The 18,930-nt window shown below is 40.0% G+C and overlaps 1 protein-coding gene across 5 annotated transcripts in view; it reads right to left on the bottom strand.

The window, feature by feature from the left end:
- The window catches only part of WDPCP (WD repeat containing planar cell polarity effector), a 2,309,940-nt gene that overhangs the window by 1,229,407 nt on the left and 1,061,603 nt on the right, over nucleotides 1-18,930 (bottom strand). The gene's annotated exons all lie outside the window — the stretch shown is intronic.

The following is an 18,930-nucleotide window of genomic DNA, read 5'->3' as shown; positions in this document are numbered from 1 at the left end:
CGGAAGAAGCCTGCAGCCTCAGAACCGAGTGCCACCCCAACCGCGATCAACCAGAGGGTGAGATTCCCGACGTCAAAAGGCACCCCTGCACCCGGCGCCCTGCGGCCCCGTGTCCAATCCCGGGGTACCCACCTAACCTACAACTACCCAACTTACCTCTCGAAGTGGTGGTGGCACCTGAAACATCCTCGTCCCCGAGCCTGCAGCCTTTTTCCAAACCGGAACATTCCCATTGATTTCCATTGAGCGCCCGAAGGCTCAAAAGCACCCTGCACCCAGCCGCCCGAGTGGCCCTGGCAGTGCACTCTCTACACTAACCTACTTCCCCACTTGCCCTGAGTAAGTGACCAGGAGCCCAGCTCCCACAGCCGCGTGGCTTGCCAGACAGCAGCCACCAACCAAGGCCCCCCTATCCCTCATAGGATAACATTGGGCCTAACTCTCTCTGCACCCGGCCGTCCTGAAACCGCTGAGGGTGAACCAACTGTACCTACCTGACACTGGGGGACCCCTGAGTCTATGCCCGGAATTTCAACTCTGCCAGTCGAGTACTTACCCTTAAACCGCTAACTTCATTTTCCTCATAGGGTAACATTGACTGGCTTTTTCTTCAAAAATCTTCTAAGTGTGAACTTTTCAAAACTGCAAATATTCACCAAAAATCAGCCAAGTGACAAAAACGAATTTACTCACCTGCTCCTAGGTGAGCTCCCAGTGCTGGATCTTGGTGCCCAGCCCTGACTCTGAAAAGTGTCCACAACTATACTTACCTCTGACTCATTTTTCTGCCATAGGAAACCATTGTCTGCTTTTCTGTGAAATTTCTTCTAAGTGTCTATTTTTGCAAATTTGAAATATTCTTTTAAAATCGTACCATTTCTGCAAACGAAATTACTTACTTGTTTTTGATAAGGATCCCAGTCCTGGGTCTAGGTACCCAGTCCTGGATTACTAAAGTAACGATAAAGTACTCTACCTGCAATTTGAATTTCTTGCCATAGAGATCCATTGAATGTTTTCTTTGAAATATTTTCTAAGTGCTAACTTTTGAAATAGCTAAATATTATTTAAAAATCATTACAGTTATTAAGTCGACTTTCATCACTTGATTCTGAATACTGACCCAAGGCTGGATCTAGGAGCCAGACCTGGAATTCCAAAAGTAATCTGAAAAGTAATTTATTACAAATAACCTGAATTTACCATTGAGCTCAATGCATTGTTATGTTTAGGAAATAGGATTGTTTATTGCAACCAACTGTGACTGTTTATATAAATTGATTGCTTAAGACAAAGGTGTTTATATTCAACCTCTCATTCTGAGAAAGTATATTTTTATCCCCTTGTGGTTCTAAAAATAAAACAAGCATATATTTTATATATATAAACCATTGGCCTAGAGTTCAGTTATTGAGTGTGTGAAACCATTTGCTGACTGAGTGTGTACAATAAATGCTTTACACTGTCCTCTGGTACTGCCTTACTGCTCGACCAAGCTACCACTTTTGAGAGTAAGGTCATACCTAACTTTGACCTCTATCAGCCTCTGGGGGACTGTGGACTCTGTACACCCTGTACCTATTAGGGAACAGTATATACAGAGCCACTTTCTCACACTAATCGTAAAATCTTGTTTATTTTTTGGTATCAATTCTTTCATATAGCTTTTTTTTTTTTACATCTCATTAGTACTGTAGTACCTCTTGATACTTTAAAGACAGTACTGCGGTACATCCTAAACCTTTAAAAAAATATATAAATCATAAAAATGATTTCCCTACCTCTACAGAGTTTTCTAAACTGCCTCATGTCTTCCGATACATTTCAAAAAGAGTAGTAATGTAGATTTCACAATAAAACATAGAACAAAAGCAAAGTGTGGTCTAGACAATATGGCTGAATTTCTATTTTGCCAGGGCTTTCATTAACCAATAGTACTGTGCTTCGTCATCGCTATGTACTGTGGTGTATCGTGAAGGTACAGTGGTATACTAAGGGTCAATATATCACTAAGTTTTTGTCCCTTATTACTTATCTACAACTGAACAAATTCATATCAAATAACAAGCATTTGCAATGCAGTCGGTCTCGTCTTTGGGACCTTATATGTATTTAGCTATGCAGCACATTAGCCTGGGTGCTAGAACATCTACTGTTCTTTAACGTGGAGGGAAAGTTAGCACCAAACTGTGTGACACACCTGGTATGGGAACACAGAGAGAAATATTGCCTTTTCAGCAGGAAATGGTATAGTCCAAAGCTCGGTTTTTCATATAAAATCAGGGCCTTCGGTAGTCATATCACTGAAAATACAAGATTTGAAACAAAATGTTATTGTCTACGGGTGCTCGTGGAAAACAATTTCTATGGACTGGAATCTAGAGAATGCTAAAGTGATTCTGGTATCTTACTGACCGCTGCTGGTCATTTTCTATCAAGAAATTTAAATAGAGGCAGTTGCCACAACATTTTTAAAAAAGAAAGTCCTTCAGCAGAAAGCAATTCTGGTATTTTACTGACCTCTACTGGTCGTTTTCTATCAAGACAGTTAAATAGAGGCAGTTGAACAGAAACAAAGTCCCTAAGCGGAAGCAGACAAGTCCTAGGGCTGATCTCCAGAGCCCACAAAGTACATACACATATAAGTATATACTAAAGTATATACAAGAGGTCTCGAATGCTCGCCCTAAAAAGGACCCTTTCCACACCATAATCTATATTCCTGACAAATGTAATGTAAATTTGTTTTATCGCTACGTTTGTCTAAAAAGTCTATGGAAAGTGAATAGGTAGAAAAGCCTGTTTTGGGCACCCCCTTAACTAATCACCACAAAACTTTCCATCATCAGCCAATGTAGAACAAAGAATAGCTCTACAAAGTTTCATGGAGATTCATCAAACAGTGACAGAGTTATTGGCAAGCAAAAATCTGAGAAATTTCTATCTCTGGGAGTCCTAACTATGACTACAGAGTGGCTACTACCACTCTGTATTGCAATAAACACACACACACACACACTTATATATATATATAACTGCTTCAATCGCTGCTATCGCAGTTCTCCCTCCAACGGTGTCGGTGCCTGCTATGGCGGCAGCCGCCGTTATAATTTTACTTCAACGACCTCGCCTCCGGTACTCCTGGGAAAAAGACAAGCGGCACACCAGGGATATCTGCACAATTTTTTAATGTGCACCAAGACGACGAGTTTTGGCGTTAGCCTTTATCGAGTAATTTACTGATGCCAAATTCCCTTAGAAATACACCTCTAAGTTCATGAAAAGCAACAACATACTACATTGGTCTTTCTTTTGCGAGATTTCAAAAACTAAATAAATGCATGATATTCAATGGGAGCCCACCTATTTTCTGATATCTTTAGATGTATGCTCCTTGTATACTTGTATTAATCAAAGTCAGGGAGTGGAGGCCTGCATGCAATATCTACAAAGTAGACATATATCGTTAAAGGAGCACAACAAAATGCTAGAAAATATGATGACCTACTGCTTGGAACAAAATATTGTTTTTGTTCGAAAAGACCATCTACCGACAAACATCAGGTATGGCAATGGGCACTTGCTTTAGCCCCAGCCTAGCGAACTTGTTCCTAGGTTGGTGGGAGGAACAAGTAGTGTGGGCAGCTACCAATGACCATTATACGGATCACATCCCAATCTGGATCAGGTACATTGATGACCTGTTCCTGATTTGGGATGGACCAATAGAACCAGCAGAAGAATTAATTCATGAACTGGGGAACAACAATCTGAACCTCCGTTTAACACACAAAATCAGCAAGGACTACTGTGAATTTCTTGATGTAGCCATACAAGTTGTTGACAACAAAATCACCACACGACTTTTCAGAAAAGAAAGTGCAGAAAATACTATCTTACACGCTGCCAGTAATCACCCTACACCTCTGATACGCAGCATACTGCATGGTGAATTATTACGAGCACGCCGTAACTGCAGTACCCATGACAGTTACCTAAAAGAACAGACTGTGATGGTAGATAGATTTAAACAGAGAGGATATAGCAGGAAGGTATTAGAAAGAGCAAAAAACAAGATTATCAGGAAAACACAAAGTGATTTGCTCTTTAAGACGAATCCTAATAAGAGAGAGACTATAAGTGAAGTTCCCAGGATGATTACTACTTACAGCGGAGGCTCACAAAAACTTAAGAAAATAATGAAAGCACATTGTAGCCTATTACAATCAGATCCGATTATTGGCAAACATATAGGTGCAGCAACGCAGATAACCTATAAAAGATCACTGTCATTGAAGGACCAATTAGTCCACAGTTACCAACAAGAGGAACAGCCAGGAAATTGGTTTAGTAAAAGCAAAGGGTTTAACATCTACAATAATTCCAAGGCCTGTAGAAACAGCAAGAGTCGAACATCTTACATGACTGAGCTAGGCAGGGAAAAGAAAATCACTAAGTTTATTACTTGTACTAGTAATTATGTAATCTACGTACTAGACTGTCCCTGCGGATATAAGTATGTGGGCAACACAAAGTTGCAAGTAAAAGTCACAATTTTACAGCACTTGCGTGCCATTGCAAATAAAGACCACAATTATCCCACAGCTCGCCATTTCACTGAAAAACACAGTAGCAACAACAACATTCGAACATTCTATGGAATAGACAGAGTATTACCACATCCCAGAGGGGGTGATCGAGAAAAACAACTTTGTATCTTAGAATCAAGGTTTATCATCGAACTCAACACTAAAAACCCTAATGGATTAAACAGTGGGGACCAATTAGCCACCCACATAGGGATGTAAAATAAGAAAATGGAGGCTGCGCGTAATGGAATATTTTAAATTCAATATCACAGATTTTAAATAGGTAAATTCTTACACATGAGACCGTAGGGGGCATGCAAGACTCAACAGGACTATGTTGATAGTCACTTAGGAAGTTGTGGGATTAGTTGACACATTTTCTGTGAAATTTATTCACCAAATGCGCCATGGTACAGGTTGTCGAGTTTCGTAATACACATTCATTAGTTCCTTAATATATTATTTATCACCACTCTCACATATTATTCACTTTCACTATTAAATTTAAGACCAGTATAGGCAAAATCCCAGAAATAACACCAAGTAATCACGAAGGAACTAAGATCAGTGAGGCATTGCCGAATTGTGGCAATTGAGAAGGTACATTACCAGAAACAAAATGAAATTTTGAAAAAAAAAAAAAATATATATGATGTGATCAAGGACACTCGATGCCCGAAACGCGTCATGTGAGGAGTGAGTGGAAGGAGAAATAAACTCACCTGTGATTGCAAACTTCCGTGTGGGTCGTTGTCTTCCATGTTCGCCGAAGGGAAGTGCTGGAAGTGGTTGCTGTGATATATATATATATATATATATATATATATATATATATATATATATATATATATATATCTCCTTAAAAACTCCTTGCTACCTATACACTACCCATTGTTCTACCCTAAAAAACCCTTACTCCTCCGTAAAATCTATCCACCCCATCACCCCTATTCATGACCTAACCTAAAACTCTTTATTAAAAAAAAAAAGTACAGCATTGTAAATCTACAAAAAACCTTTGTGGCTCTACCTGCGTTATAACGACTTGCATGGAGCTTATCTGAGTGGTAACAATTGTGTTGTAAAGGGTGCATAACGCACCCAAGACTGGGGTAAGCTTGATGGCTCTGTTGTAGGTCCTAACACCTGACATATTTAAGGAGCACCTGCCTATTGACCAATACCTCTGTCTCGTACTCATCTAGCATTTGCTTTATACATCACTTGAGAATGAGTTATTGAGCTAATATGCAAGCAGGCACTATTTCAGCCTGGTTTTTGATGAAAACAACATTAAACGGCAAGAGCTCCTGTGTTTTCTCTTTCCCTTCTGCTTTACACTTCTTTCTATTGTGAGGTGTTCAAGGGTTTGATACTGCCGAAGAGAATTGGGGACAACTGGTACTCTCAGCAGATCTACATCTGTGGCCGAAGCTTGGCAATTTTATATGGGATATAGGTTTTTACTAGCACAAGGGGAAAGACCTTCAGCAAAGAACGACAAGCATGGATAGATAGAGTTGTTTTAAATGCACGAGCAAACTAGCCAATTGCCCAAGGTCCCCTCCTTCCAACAGAGGGGCCCTGGTAAAGTGATCAAAGACTGTGAGAAAACTCCATTCCTCTATATCCATCTCAATCTCTCTCTCTGCCTACTTCTGCATCTCTGACTCAGTTTCTCTCTGCCTATTCTTACCTCACCATTCGGTATCTTCATTTACCTCACCTCTCTCCCGTTCTATCATTCGTCTCCCTACCTTCCCCATTCCTCCACTCTCTACTTCCTTCTCTACATATAACTATTATTACCTCCCTCTCATCCTCTGCCCCCTCTTTTCTAACATCTTTCTCTACTTCATCTCCTTCTGTCTCTCTTTCTAGATGTAGGTCATCTACCACCAATCATTAAATCTGTTATAAATATCATGTTTTTTTCTTCTTTTAGGTATTCCCCTTCGCAAGTTACATTTACGTATAAATGACAAATATGGAATGAATGTTTACTTATTGTCAACTTTCTTTGCAACGTGATAATCAAGTCTGCTTGAATAATTTTTCTGGTGGATTTTCTATCTATCTGCAGATTCCTCACCTGTAGAACAACCACAGAAACCAGACTGGAACAAGAAACTTCAAAGCTCTCATGTTGCAATAGGGGTTCGACACCAGAAGTAACATCAGATGATGATCCCAAAGCCATATAGCACCCGTTCTGGCACAACAATGTCAGTGTCGATCCATTTTTCTCAAGCCTTTGAAGCATACTGACAATTGATATTGACAGAGTAGTGCAGTACCAAAAGATAAATTTGGATCTTATCACCATTCCCTATAACTCATCCATCAGACATGGAGGCAGGCAAGAGTATCCACCAGAAAGATTGTTGCAGCAGGTAAGTAACTTTTTTTTCTGATTGATACTTCTACCTTTAGATTTCTCACTTGTAGAACAGATTTCAGAGCAATAACTCACCCTTGGAGGAGGCGTTGTCATGAGTTCCCTACGGGGCCCACTGTAGCTTTCCCTTATGTTAACCTAACTAAAACACATGATAGGCCGCTTTTGCTTTGCACACATTACACAGTAACATGCTTGATTTTCTGCCACACTGCTATTTTTAATTACACTGCACGTGTTTTCTTATTTAGCTTTTCAGCTGAGATTCTGTCTGTACATCGTGCAAGGCCAAACAACGATGTGCACTGTTATTCTCTGTGATCAGACACTAACACCTAGACATAATAGAGAGATCCAGCTGCTGTTTTTCTAATAGTCTTATCAAATGAGCCGAGACTTGCAGTTCTAAAAACAGAGAGGAACGAGGTTTGCGGAGAAAATAGTCCTGAGACGAAAGAGCTGTGCGCCTGAGAAGTAGACCAACTGATTTGACCGTCAGATATGGGGGTCTGGCAATAATCCCAGAGCTTTTTTAGTATATTACTGCATCTTCATGGTAAGGGTAGGCTTAGGCGGTTTTGTCATTCCCTATGACAGGGCTTTTCATTGTGTACAGTTTATTACTTGTGCTCATCACATTACTGACTTGTATATATCTCCAAATTGCAGCACAGTTTCTTCATGACAGATCATTTTAGTTTCTATAAATATTGTAAACTTTCTTTGTCTCTCTTTCCTTTTATTGTGGACAAGTGTGAGTGAGAGAACGAACGGTGATGACCTGCTACCCCAACAGCTGAGAGAGTTCAGAGTATTGTGTTCAGGGGTGCTAATTTACCTGTTCCTCTGGAAGGTTAAGAGGGTAGGTAAAGCACTATGAGTTAGTCTGAATTTGGGCCTATAGGTAGTGATGTAGTATGGTGACTAAGTCCCTATATGCTGACGTACTAGGATCCCAGGCATAGTTCTGTTCCTAATCAAAATCCCTACAGCAGGTTGATGGATGGTTAGATGAGGAAATCATACAGAATGGGCCTGGCAAAGGTTCCGTCCCGAATATATGTCATTACTTCGAATGCGCTACAACGCATTCCATTACAACTCGGTCGTTATAACGACCGCGTTGTGACAACGCAAATCATTACCTCGCAAGTCGTTACAACAACTTGCTGTAGGGGGCGCGCTGGACTTAGGAATAGTATCATTTACTATTCCTACTACAGTTTGTGCAACAGCAGGGAAGATGTTGAATTGTAAATCCAACACCTTCTGCCCCCTACAGCAAGTCATTGTAACTACTTGTGATGTAATGGTTTGCGTTATAACAACACGGTCATTGTAACGACCGCGTTGTAATGGAATGCGTTGTAGCGCATTCGATGTAAACGATGCCTCCCGTCCGTCCCTGCGCACCTCCCAATCTGGGTAGGAATGCTTGGCAAAGTATGCAGGGAAGCCCGTGTCGCCGCCTTGCAGATCTCTGCAATGGGGCAGTCTCTGGCAAGGGCAGAAGTCGTAGACTTCATAAAAGGTCATCTGGCACTGTTTAATTGCCTTGGGAGCAGCTGACAGGATTTCTAGACGGGAGCGGGTGGGGAGGGGGGGTGGGGTGGGGGGGGGTTGATGTTAAGTTTTAGGTGTTGATTTAAGAAGAAAACTTTGTACCTCCTGCCAGGAAACAGACTATGAGGAATGGCGAGCTGGGCTACACTTCTTGATAGAGATGTCAACTTACTGCATAAGAGGACAGTGATGCCCAGCCCCCGGGATGTGGGATAAGCTGCGTTGGGTAGTGCCTATCAGTATTGAAACTGCCGGCCTCTGGGTTGTAGGCGAGTAATAGTGTATGCCTGAGTGATTTTTCATCAAAAATAAATAAATTAAAAAAAATTAAAAAAGAAGTCGTAGACTTGGCTCTGACGGTAAGAAATATTATGCCTTCTGGAGGATCTTTCTTGGCCAAAGCATAGCAGGTTTTGATGCAAATGACGATTCACCTGGAGAGAGTCCTTTTCTACACTGCTCTACCCTTCTTAGGTCCACAGTAACCCACAAAGAGCTGGTCATACAAAAGTATGACCTTGGTGCTGTCCAGATATAAGTTGACCTCCCACCACAGATCCCATCTATGCAATCACAACTTCTGCTTCGATGGATGGGGTGGAGGTATAAAAGCCGGGAGGGTAATGGGTCTCCTGGAAGTGGTCTTGCAGTCTCTGGAACACGTGGAACAACCATTTGTGTAATCCCCAGCAAGGCGTGTATGTAACATGCAAAGAGACTGTTGGCATTCTGGGATTTTAAGGTCACGGTAAAGCATTTTTTTCCCAGGTTTCCAAGCGCTTGAATTCTCTAGTCTATCCGTGGGGATTTTTGTGTGGGAGGAAAAACTCACAGGAGTCACTCAGGAGTCAATCAGGAGCCAGCGAGCTCCAGATCGTGGTCATAGGCACAGAAAAAGGTGACGGACGTCATTGCACTGGGGTGGGTGATATGAGGCTTCTGGATTGTAATCTGACGTCACTTCCATCATGGACCGATGTTAGTGCTTCCTACAGGTGATGTGAGACTCCATTTGATAGATGAGTTATAGGGAAAGCTGATAAGATTCCAATACTTCTTTCGGTACTGCACTATTCTTTCGATGTCAATCCGTTCACTCGCCTCGAAGGCTTGGGAAAAATGGATGGAAACCGACATTGTTGTGCCGGAACAGGAGCTATATATATGGTTTCGGCGTCGTTATCTGATGTCACTTCTGGCGTCGACTTAAGCCAGCACCCCCTATCAGCAACATAAGAGCTTTCAAGTTTCTGGATCCAGTCTGGCACCTGGGGTTTTTCTACAGGTGAGGAATATGCAGGTAGACGTATGTATCACAATAAAATTTATTTAGTCTGAGTTCCATTCTCCTTTCTAAAATATTTATTGTTGAGCTATGAACAAGCTTTCATGAAAACTGATAATTCCATTTCTTGTTTTACTTGTATTACTGTTCTGAGAGCATGGTTTCACGGAATAAATAGAAGTCAAAAAGCATCAGGCCCCTTTCTGCTTATTATTTATCCTACAAGATTCAACGATAACTAAATACTGTTATATAAGTTAGTAACAGAGTGTTAAGAGCTAGAGAGGGCCTTTGCATCACATGACTTGGATAAAACAAGCAATGCCTAATCGCTACACCTACTTTTGCTAAAGGCGAACGGCTGGCTTATCAGCTTTCCTCCGAGTGCAAGACAAGAACAGCAAGCATACTATGCCATTATACTAATCTCCATTGTTCAAAGTGGTATGATAGTGTTTTTGAAACTCATATTTGGTTTCCTCTATTGTTGGTTCAAAACATATAAAATCCTCCCCCCCCTCTCTCTCCCTCCCTCACTCCTCTATTGCCCCTTTTTCTATTTGTCTTGTTTCCCTCTATCACCCACTTTCTGGCTTAGGTCCTTCTCCTTACTATAACTCACTTCTACCTCACCCCTCTATCTTTACCACTCTCTCTACAAATGCATCTACTTACACCCTAGCTTCTCTTTCTCTACTCTTTCTACCTAATCTCTGTATAACTTGCCTCTTTCAATAAAGCCCTTCCTCCCCCTCTCATGACCTATGAGCTTATCTCCCTGTATAACTCCTCCATATACTTCTCTTCCATTTCAATCCCACCTATTTATCTCTCTTCCCTACCTCTGTCTATATTTCCAAATGCCTCACCTCCTCCTCTCTCACCCCTCTCTCTACCTCATTTCACTCTACCCACATATCTCTCACTAGCGATCTACCCAACCCCCTCTCGGTCTCTCTCACTGCCTCCCCTTTCAGTTTAGCTCACCATTGGTTTGTTACCTCCTGTCTTTCTACCCCTGGTCCCTCCCTCTACTGTTCTCTCTCTACCGTATTACCTTCTCACTGCCTCTCTCCAAGTCTTTCTCTGGATCATTACATCCTCTCTCAAAACTCCCTCTGTATCCAATTTTGTATTTCAGCTCACTTATGTGTCAACCTCTCTACCTCATCCTGTATCAACTTCACCTCCCTTTCTCTTTGCTACCAATGTCTCTACCTTATTTCTTTCCACATCTCATCACTCTACCCTACATACCTCTCTGTCTGATTTACTATTCTCTTTACCTGAACTATCATCAATTACTGTTACAATTTCAAGCCCGCTGTGCATATATCCTATTTTAATAATATGCACTCCTTAATGAAGTCACCTTTGCTGTGTCTTTACTACCGTGTGAAGAACAGACCAGTTAGACACTGAATTCCAGTTAAACAAAAACATCTTGATCCAAGCAAAGAAATGGCTTTATCAATGCTTATTTCCTCTTTTTTTTCAGATACTATTTGGCTGATATAACTAGGCAACTTGATGTTTGGCTGTTTTTGCATGCTCCCATTTCCAAATGTTTAACATTTAATTCCAAATTGTTTGACTTATGTGGTCTTACATTAGCATTAAGTGTGTACTAAATTTAAAGGCGCTTTGAAAATAAGGGGGGGTGGGACCAAAAAACCTTAAGATGCTCTCCACATATTAATTTCAAAGCATGATTTAGAACAGTTACTGTGGCCATTTTGCGCAATGAGAAAGTTGGAAGCTGTAAGTTTGTGTACTGACTTTTTTGGGCACAAGGAAGGTAAAGGAAATATATGGGAATTATTATAAAAATCTGCGGTATTATCTAAGCAAGCGCACAACATCAATAATTCAATATGTACACAAAAAGTGTGGGCCAGTTTGTGAGTTTTCTCTGAACACATGCTGGTAGTTGTGATTGGGACAGGTAGTCTGAGGGTGCAATGGAAACAGATGCACATGGTAGTGCATGCTTTCTAAGACTCTGAATGCTTATAAATGATTTAACGAGGAAGGAGCGTTAATGAAGAGTCAGCCAGCAAAGATGAAACATACCAACCTTCATTGAACTTCTACCTGCCTATCTGTAAGTGGCCAAAAGGTAGCTGTAAGCTTAGATTACTAGAATGCTAGGAAAAAGTGCTGCAAGGGTCAGTAATGAGTAGGATGCAATAAAGTGTTGGAGTCTTTAGACAGTCATTGGTTAAATCATTTGGGCAACTGGTTAGGGAAATATATTCATTGCATTTCGAATTGACAAGCAGATGGCAGAAATAATGGAAAGGAATCTACCAGGTTCAGAGTTGCTACAACAGATAACACTTGGCCTGATTGTCCCCACTTGAAATCCCTTCGCAATTCATTTTCCACAGCGCTCTGTCCTGCAGAGCAAAAATATTACCATAAAGTCATATCATTCCGCTCGTATGCCCCAGGCAAACTCATTTCCAGCCTCAAAAACTACTTTCTTTCCCATCCATGTTTCCTTCCTGCCCTCCTCAGTCATTTTGGTCAACTAGTTTTCGGATGAGCTCTTCGCTGTTTCCACTTTACTTTTCCATTCATAGTTCGGCACAGTTCTCTCTCTTTCCCTTTAACCGTATGATATGATGCAATGTTGTCATCGAGTTTTTCATGTGACATCATAAACCACGAGGTCTAAAGCAGAGTGTTTTGTAAATCACCAGAACCCCGATATGGCGTTGCGGGACCTTATTACACATGTTGTTTTCTTCAAAGTACAGCTAACAAATGGGCACTGACTGAAATCAAAATATTTAGGTTTTATTTTACTTCAATGAATACATTCTAGATAAGGCAATGGGAAAGGCCAATAGATGGTTGTACTTTTACTGCACGATTCCTAAATTTACTGGATTTGCCACATCATTTTGTACCTAATTTGCATATTCCATGATAAAGGCTGTTTCTAGCTAGAACTGAAAAAGTAAAACTGTCAGAAAATGTTCTGCATAATTAGATTTTTTGCTGCATAATTAATTTGGTCCTCCATAACACATAAGCCCTGATCATTGTAAAGCTTGACAGAGTTGTGTGGGGACTGTCACTATGATGAAGTCAGAGGGAACTATTGAACATTTCCCATATTTCATAGTTTCCTGTAAAATATAGGTTTATACTACTGCATTTTATGCAATAAAAGCACCTGAACATGATTATTGATATGGCAGTGAAAATATATATGGCCCAAAAACCCGTTGTTTCGAGCACCTGCACCAACAAAAGCATGTTCACACATTTATTACTACAATGCAGGGGTCAAATTAGTTTATTATCACAGTACAATAAAATTGACATAAGAATAACACGTTTTATGTTCAAATATCTCATGATATATACACATTTGTGTGTGTGTATATATATATATATATATATATATATATATATATATATATATATATATATATATATATATTCACTGAAAAAACCATAGGTTTTACAGACGTTATAGTTAGGAATTAGCATTTTAAAAACCTTTGAAATTCACTAAAAAACATGGACATTTGACTCATATAAAACCATAGATATTCCCCCGTTATAGTTAGTTGAGCTAACCATAACTTGCGCGACCACAATGCACTGCTTATGACGTCACATATTACATCACTCATGACATGGTCAGTGACATCACTGACGACATCACTGATGACATCATCCACGTGATAATCTGATGCACATACTGATGCCCTAATATAAACTTTGATACACCCACTCTAAAATACAGACTACAATTTTTGAAACCATACACACAACAATGCCAGATTCTACATACCACCGACTATTTCCAAGGTCTACACACACATTCAGTCACTTATACATGCCGTTACTCATCAATACAGTACTATAATATGCACTCATACACCTATACATACAGTCACACTCCGCCACTCATCCATAGAGTTACTCACACACCTAGTCAGTCATGCAAAGAATCAATCACATACCCATTTACTCATGTATACAGTTATACACACCATCTTCGTTATTTATACACACACCACATCACTTATTTATGCAGATACTAACACATACCTACTGTCTTATACAATCACTGATACAAGCAGACACTCATTTATACATCCACTCTTCAAATAACTTACTCTCACGTATAGTCATTTATATACTCAACACTCACATATACTGCCTCAAAACATATGTAGTTAGTCACACATATACCACTGAGACATTCATTCACTCACCAACACACCCATACACACACTAACTCACCCATACAGCCCTTCCCATATGCACTTTTGAATCCATACAACCAGTGAATCACCCACTCAGACATCTATGCACAGTCACACACACCCCCACCCACCGACACAGACACTCAGGCACCCATACAGATACTCAGACAACAAATCAATAACTCATATAGACAGTCATGTAGCTACTCACCAACCCAGGCAGTTGCTTACACACCAACTGAGAGACTAACACAGACTTTCACACAGTTTAGTCACTAACCCATGCATTAAGTAACACAAGTTCAATCACTCACTTATACAGTCAGTCACACACCTACTAAATAATCCACTCATTCTTCAATACACCTTGCCATAGATATATATGAAAAATATTTAAACTTTACAGAAACACACATTCACTGGATGATGTCATCAGTGATGACATCTCAAATGACATCAGTGATGTCACTGACCATGTCATGAGTGATGTAATATGTGACATCATCAGCAGTGCATTGTGGGCGCGCGAGTTATAGTTAGCTCAACTAACTATAACTGGGGAATTTCTATGGTTTTATATGAGTCAAATGTCCAACTAATTATAACGTTCCTGAAACCTATGGTTTTTTAGTGAATTTCAAAGGTTTTTTAAATGCTAATTCCTAACTATAACGTCTGTAAAACCTATGGTTTTTTCAGTGAATTTTGAAGTTTTTTTTAAATGTTAATTTCATATTTTAATATTGATAAAATCTACATTTTTTTCTATTTTTTTTTGTAATATTTTGGATCTCTATTATCCTTTTGTTTTTACTTTAAAAATTATGTAATGTTTTATATCTTCAAAAAAAATATGTATATTTTTTTTTGTTTTTTTGTTGAGAAAACTGGAGTCCCATACCGGTAGTGTACCAAGCTCCATCAGCACGCGAATCCTATCCGCCATATTGCTAAACTCGTAAATGATGCGAATTTCGTATCCGACGGGTTCGCGGCACCGAGTCCCGCGTAACATCAGACACGTATGAGGTCGTGCCAGCTGCTATTTTGGTATGCGACCGGTACGCAGTACCAAGCAGCGCGTTACGTCATGTACGCGCGTTGCGTATGCGACGAGTGCACACTGCCAGGCCCTGTGTTACATCATAGACGTATGGTGTCGCGCCAGGTACGCCAATCCCTCATTTTTTTTTATGTCTCAAAACTATATGTAAATAAGTTTAAAGGTTATATGAGAGCAAGCGATAATCTAAAATATTTTAAACATTTATATATTTCGAACTGTAATAAATATATTTTCTCAAAATCGCGTCGGGTGCGGCCTCCTTGCGCGCTCGGTGTGAGATTGCCATGTGATCTTAAAAAAAAGCATTTGATTGGTTCATAACATTTCCCATTGTAACAGTTGGACGACCCCACCCATTTTAGTCATTCTCTCTATAGCGTTTGATGAGAGACACCTCTTCTGCTTAGAGAGCTTTTTTGAAACGTTTTTTGCTGTGTACACATATCTTATACTACACACAACATGCAACTATCACCTTGATCAATATTCATGGTCTGTACAGTAGCTTTCCACGTGTGATGGCCATGCATCTGAAACGTTACATCAAAAAACAAGTGTGTTACACGATGCCTCTGGTGTGTGTGTGTGTGTGTGTGCGCATTATTGTGCTGCCTTTCGTCCTGGGTATTGGTGGCTCGAAGGGGTATCATCAACCACGGGCAGAGTGCACATCCTAGATCACATGTGACAAACAGTAAAGAGTAATGTGTAGATTTGTGTTGCAGTATGCTCTGTTGTCAGGCTTTACCAGTATAGTATAATGGGAGGGGCTATGACTCATATGAAGTGAAGCTTCATCTGAGTCATGATGCCTCTCCCTCAAAAGGAGAATAAATAGATTATATTCTGCGCTTCTGCATAAATGGTTTATGCCATGTTACTTGCTTTAAGTGTACTTGTTTTACAAATGAGATATATGGTGTAAATCCATTCAGTAGTTTTGGAGAGATTAAAGGAAAACCAAATTTGTATATCTGGGCGGAGCCTATGCACAGATCTTATAGTGGTGTCTGAATGTTAGTGGTGTCTGATTGGCTGGCAACAATTCAACCAGGAAGTGTTGACAGCCATCCTGGGACCAATATACATGATAACGACCCATTGAAATGCATTGTAGTGAATGGCAGGTTTGAGGGGCACAAAAAGGAGAACGTTTAAGGGTGATAACAGATTTTAGTTACAATATAAATAAATTGCTGCTTGTACCATACTAATGTTAGGAATTATGGTGTGTTCTATGGTGATTTTACACTGTGGAAAAGCCTTCTGCTGGGATTTCATGAATTATGTTTGAGAGAAAACATTTTTCTCATAATTTTCCCATAGAGGTTATGGAAGGTGCTCCTGAAGCTATAATGAGGGGATATTTTCTGTAAATTCACACTATCTTTCTCAGCCATATGAAAATGAAGTCTGGCATTATCAGTAAATCATTTACTTCTAACAGGAGCAGCTGTCAGTTGATTCCCTTGTTTCCTACTGAAGCCTCCCAGAGTGTTCCAAAAAACAACTAGAGCACTAACAGTGTTACTTATGATAAATGTATTGCACACCTGAAGCCATGTTGATTTAATCAAACTGGTAAAACTCAGTACATTTGATTTAGAAAGGAACAAAATGACGGGGTTCAGGTTGTCACAGGAATTATGGTAGTGGTGTAGAAAGAAAAATTAGGACACATTTTAAGTGAGTTCTCAAATATCTTCCTCTTCTATTTTATTGAAGCATTCTGACATGCAGGCTGAAACATGCACTTTCAGCACCAGCAGCAGACTACCAGTTAACTCGCTGTTGATTAGCAGCTCTACTACAGTGTTCTAATGAGCATCTAGAGTGCTAATATTCTGAATTTATGCCAAAAGTGTGGCTTATCAGAACAACATCTTGATGGAATTGAAGAATATAACTGAAAGATTTTTCTACTGAGGATGCTGAAGTAAATGAAGAAATTAGGGAGCTTCATAACAAATAGGTCTCCCAAGATGGCCACCAGAGAAAAATGGACTAAATATAGCACAAATATCACCCAAATGTAGCCCGAGTATAGCCAAATGACAGTAGTGTGCAAAAAACTTTTTTTTACAGTTTTATATAGTGCAGACTTTACCCGAAGGAATAGGAGGGCTTTACATGAACATCAGTTACATTACACAAGGACACATTCATTTTGGTTTTAGGCATGGGGAGATTAAGTGATTTGCCCAGAATCACAGGATGTCAAGCTTACGCCGAAACTCAGACCGTTGCAAAGTCTGCAGCTCTGGCTATACCGCCACATCATCTCCCTTAAGTGTAACATATAATCAAGTGATATAAAAAGAACAAAGACAGTTAACTATTTAAATGTGCTTTGTCGCTATTTGAGAACTAAGAAAATATGTCCTCATTTTAGTTGTTTAGAACACTAACCATAATTTCAATAAGAATAAGATCCTCTCATGGAGGAGAGAGAAGAGGCAACAAGCTGACCACGCTGTGGAGATGGGAGGGGCAGTGGCAGCACAAGGGACTACGGGGCCGGGGAAAAAGGGGGATGGGGCAACAAACCATGCAGTACAAGCAAGGGAGGCTGTGGCAATAAAAAAAACTATTCAGTGCAGAAGGAAGAGGCAGTACAACCATACATGCCAACAGACCAAATTCAGGCAGGAGACCCACAATGTTTTAAAGCTTAAAAGGACTTTATCTGATTTGTATCCTGCCTAAAAACCCCTCTTTTTCAATGCAATTAAATGGAGAAAATTAATTTCCCAGGTTATTTTTCGAAATACCCCTTACCAACTTCAAAATATTGGCAAGTAAGGTACATTGGATCACGGCCAGGAGGTATAGGGTAGGGACATGGACTCGTATAAGAGAGGGCAGGAGGGAGAGGGGCAGGGGCACCAGGGGTTGCAGCATAACAATACATCAAACAGGGCAAGCAGTACAGCAGGTCATAAGCAGTGCATTGCGGGGTGTAACTTATAGTTAGCTCAGGTAACTACAACTGCTGAATTTCTGTGGTCTTGTATGAGTAAAATCTGAGCCTAACTAGAACGTCCCTATAACCTTTGTTTTTTCAGTGAAAAAAAAGTTATAGATATTTATATAACTGATGACACATAGCAGGTGACAGATAGACATGTTATATTATCCTATACTGCACTGAGGGATCCCACTGCCACTCAAGTCCATAGATGACCAATAAATCCATCAACATAGTGAGCTTTCTACAGCAGCAAGTCCAAGATTGAATGTGGGACGACGGGCAAGTAAGAGGCAAGATGTGGCCTTTGTGAAAGTGCTGAACACATACAGAGGCATGACCCTTCACATTTATTGTTTCACCTTTTTGGCACAAGAAAATATGCTTGCAAAAAAGACTGCAGTACATTTGAGAGAAACTTCTTCAAACACCCCCATATTGGACAGTGTTTGTAATGGCATTATTCCATCAGAAAAATATTTTCTTGCTGTAGAAAAAAATCAAAGCTTAAAGTGGTGAAGCACTAATGTTAAACAAAAACTAGCAGAGAAGACATTGCAGACGCAAATATGGAGCAACTAGAGTACTCATGGAATGTTACCAGTTGTGTAGCTTTCCCTCTGTACACCAGGTGATTCTCCCAAAAAGTTAGAAATCTTTTCATATGATAGGAGTAAATCTGCGAACAGCAGATTATCAACTTTTTAAAATAGGTTTGTAAATCTGCTCATCATGTCTTTTCTATGTCATTCGTGTACACATCAGTTCACCATCAGTTATGTCACTTATAACGGTGAAGACGAGGGAATTAATAATATGCATAAGGTTGTTT

Source organism: Triturus cristatus, chromosome 6, assembly GCF_964204655.1.
Source record: "Triturus cristatus chromosome 6, aTriCri1.1, whole genome shotgun sequence".
Lineage (NCBI taxonomy): Eukaryota > Metazoa > Chordata > Amphibia > Caudata > Salamandridae > Triturus > Triturus cristatus.
This window is presented reverse-complemented; position numbering and strand designations above follow the sequence as displayed.